At 44.0% G+C, this 3639-nt stretch overlaps 1 long non-coding RNA gene across 1 annotated transcript; it reads left to right on the forward strand.

Annotated features, from left to right (window-relative positions):
- Window positions 1-784: 784 nt before the first annotated feature.
- LOC141565889 (uncharacterized) lies at window positions 785-2777 on the forward strand. The gene is made up of 2 exons (XR_012489174.1): window positions 785-931; window positions 1656-2777. It is a non-coding gene; the product is annotated as an uncharacterized LOC141565889 (long non-coding RNA).
- Window positions 2778-3639: the final 862 nt, after the last annotated feature.

Genomic DNA, 3639 nt, shown 5'->3' on the forward strand with positions numbered 1-3639 from the left:
AGGAATAGCCTGTGGGCTGTAAAGTTCAGATTGGGGAAATAGCCATTTCCAAAGAACTGCAAAAAGAGATGCCGGTCTATCAGTTAATAAGCATTTATTATGTGTTTACTATATGCCAGGCGCAGTGCTAAGGTCTGGGAAAGTGGCCCTAAATAACACTGCTGGGATTTTACACACACACAACACACACACACACACCAAAGTAAACCATAACATAGTTACCGGACAAGTTTCAAAAGACGATACTTACACCAGAATGTCATTAGCGCACAAATCCGGGATTCCTCACCCACGTAAAGGGCCAACCCCGTCCCAGTCGCCCAGTAAAGGAGATACTAGTGGCTTTAAGCCAAAATAATAATACTCTCTCCTAGGCCCCACCCTCTAGATCTGTTTCAGCTCAGAAGTCAAGCACGCTTTCTCTCAAGCCACCGAGCTGAAACGCCCTCCACCTCCTTCTTTTTCTCCTTGCCTGGCAACCACAACTCCCTCCCTTCCTCCTTCCCTCTCTCTCACCGCTCCCTTACTCTCACATTCACTGCTCTACCGAAGTCCCAGTCCTTACAGGTCCCAGGGGTCGGGCTACGCACCTGCAGGTCAGAATGACCCAATAACTTCTGGATGGTCTCTTCCCTGACCTGAAATCTCCCCTCCCCCTCTCCCCCGTCCAGAGAACAGAAAACTAATCCAGCTGCCAAGCACCTTAAGAATCCTTGGGCGCTGACTCACATCTGTATAAGAGTATAAAAAGGGGGGATGGGAAGAGAGACCATAGATTTCCCATTAGCGACGAGGGATTTTAAGGGTCCTTCCCTTAAAGAGAAGGGTCCTTCTCCGCCCTTTTCCACATCTCTGACGTCCTTTCTCCCGCCCAAGTCAAGCAGCCGCAACTTCTTGGGAAAGTGTGTATAAAACTTAGGATCCAGGCTGAGTAAGTCAAGAGAGCAATGATGAGCGCAAAAGCCCAGCCGGGCAGCCGACGAGCCCAGCCTACTACTCAATCTCCCCCTCCCTCCCCTTTTCTTTACCCCTCCCCCCTTTTCCCAGCTCAGGTGCGGTAGTCACATTACTGTCTCCGGGATATCAATAATGCATCAGCTTACCTGCTTCCGTGACCCTCCGGCCCACTTCTCTCCCCGACCCGGTCCCAGCTCAGTTCCAAGTTTTTGCTGGATTTATACAGGATTTATTTCCTTTTTTCCTCTTTTTTTAAATTAAGATTGGGACACCAAATATATATGTTCTAAGACAAAAAAAAAAAAAAATCTTTTTGACAACCAACTGAATAACGCCCCAGACTTATGCAATCTTCCTGCTCTCTAGTTCCGCCAAAAAAAAAAAAAAAAAAAATGTTTTAATCCAATAGCAAACCAAACCTGGAACAGGCGCTCACACACCAAGTTTGCCAAATACTAAAGTGTTTTCCTTCTGCAGAAAGGACCAAAAAAGGGGGGTGGGATGAGGGAACCTCTCCTTGCTATTCCCCCAATCGCCTGCCAATTGCTGGCTAGTTGCTCCTCCTTTTTGGTGGAATGAAGCTTCTCCAGAGGCTGCAGCTGCTCCCTTACTCTTAGGAAAGGCGGACTCCAGAACTTTGCGTAGAAAAGCCGCTCCACTTCTTCCCGGCTTCTCCTGCTTTTCCTCCTCTCCCCTAGGTTTCCCCCTTTGTTGGAGAGTACGGAAAGGGGTGAGGCAGCTGGACAAGGAGTCCCTCTGCGCCCGCTGGGAAGCTGAGGCTGCGGTCTGGGCAGCCACCTCAGACGGCTAGCGTGGAAGAGTAAGGAATAAGAGCAGCAGTGCCCAGCCCGCTGGTCGGCGCAAGTGCCAGCCCTTCGCTTTACTCCGGTTTCTCCGCCCGCCTCTGAACTTTGTTCCCCAAGCTCAGCTCCAGTCCCTCCGAGGTCCCCGGCTTAAGTCACCGCTGCAGCCCGAGCTGCCTGCGGCTGCTGGGGTTTCAGCTCCAGGAACGTGGCGCGACTGAGTCACCTGACCGCGCGCTCAGTCAATCATCCCGGCTGGAACCCGGGAGCTCTCCTCCCCTGCGCCCTCCTGGACAGCTCTGCGCTTACCGACATGCTTTGGTTGCCCCAACTCTAGCTAGATGTTTTGGAGGAAGCTCCCTCCCCCCCCTACAGCGAAATTAACCTTTTTGGTGCTTTGGTCTGGGTGTGTGTGCGGTAAAGAAGAATGGATGTCTCATCGAAACACGATCCCATTTATTCAGATTATTTTAAAATATGAAATCCGCCCCTCCAAAAACTTGGTCTCTAGTTGCTAGTGATTTTCCTCTTTTCTTTAAGGGAAGAAATCTTTCTGTTTCAGCTCCCCACTTCGAGCCTCACTCCACATCCTTAAGATTGCGACATGATCTCCCCCTCCCAATTTCAAGATATATTTACTATATTTTTTAATTTCACAACTAAAATACACTTCTGTGTTCAAAATTGCACAGGTGTAAATTTTTTGTCCCTTAAGTGTTTTCAAAGTGCTAAGGATATATGTACTTAAAAAACAAAGAAATGTTAGAGCATGGATACGGGGTCAAGGAAGATCAGCCTCAGTCGAAATCCAGCTTCATTCATTAGCTGTGCAAGTCACTTAACTGCTGTTTGCCTCAATTTCCTCTTGTGTAAAACATATAATATAATAGCACCTACTTTCAGGGTTGTTAAAATGATCTACTAATTGTAAAATGCAGAACAATTAACATATAGAAATCGACGAGTAAATGTTAGGTATTTGCTATTATTGGTCAAAATAAACTTGAAAAGATAAAAGAATTTGTGTACTATGTACATTCATGAAATGAACCCATTTTTCTAGATCTGATTTATTTAACTCTAAGATTGGTCTTCTTAATCTTTTTACATAGTGTTCATTACCACCATAACTTACTTAAGAATTTCAGATGAATATTAAAAGAAATTCTGATTATGTAAAAAATAAAAAGTATAAATAAAATTTACTTTTAAAATTACAAGAATAAAAAAGACTATTTCACCATTATAAAAGATCATATTGAAGGACTAATCAACCATAAGGATTATACTCCTTTATGTCAATCTTCATAAATTGCTAGAACAACAAAATCATCATTTGCTTTCCAGCCCTCATATCCAACCCATCCCCCAATCCCATGAACCTCTCCAATTTTATTAAAGCTTGCTCTGGGGTGAGACTCCTTCTGGGGAGTCCTATCCCACCCTGTACAATCTGATAGACCCTGTCAGAGTTTTCACTTCATTGGCATAGATGTAAAAAGCCTAAACAGCCATATACCAAAATAAGGCATTGAATAGAACTTTTTTGAACTAAGTAAAGGAATTAGGGAGAGGGTGGGAGATAGAACCAATAAAGAAATTTCAAGTTAAATTGCTAATTGATAATAACAGAAATGTATAAGGGAAAAAATAGGGACAATATTGAATAAAGATCTAAGTACAGTCTATAGACTGCTGGATTTAAGACCCAAGTTCAAAATCCACTCAGGAATTTACCAGCTGTGTGATTCTTGTCATTTTTTTGTTACTGTCTTTCAATCATGTCAGACTAATTTACACTTTACTTAGCAGAGATATTGAAATAGTTTACCATTTCCTTCTCCAGCTCATTTTACAGACTAGGAAACTGAGGCAAATA

The sequence above is a fragment of the Sminthopsis crassicaudata genome, chromosome 4 (genome assembly GCF_048593235.1).
Source record: "Sminthopsis crassicaudata isolate SCR6 chromosome 4, ASM4859323v1, whole genome shotgun sequence".
NCBI lineage: Eukaryota > Metazoa > Chordata > Mammalia > Dasyuromorphia > Dasyuridae > Sminthopsis > Sminthopsis crassicaudata.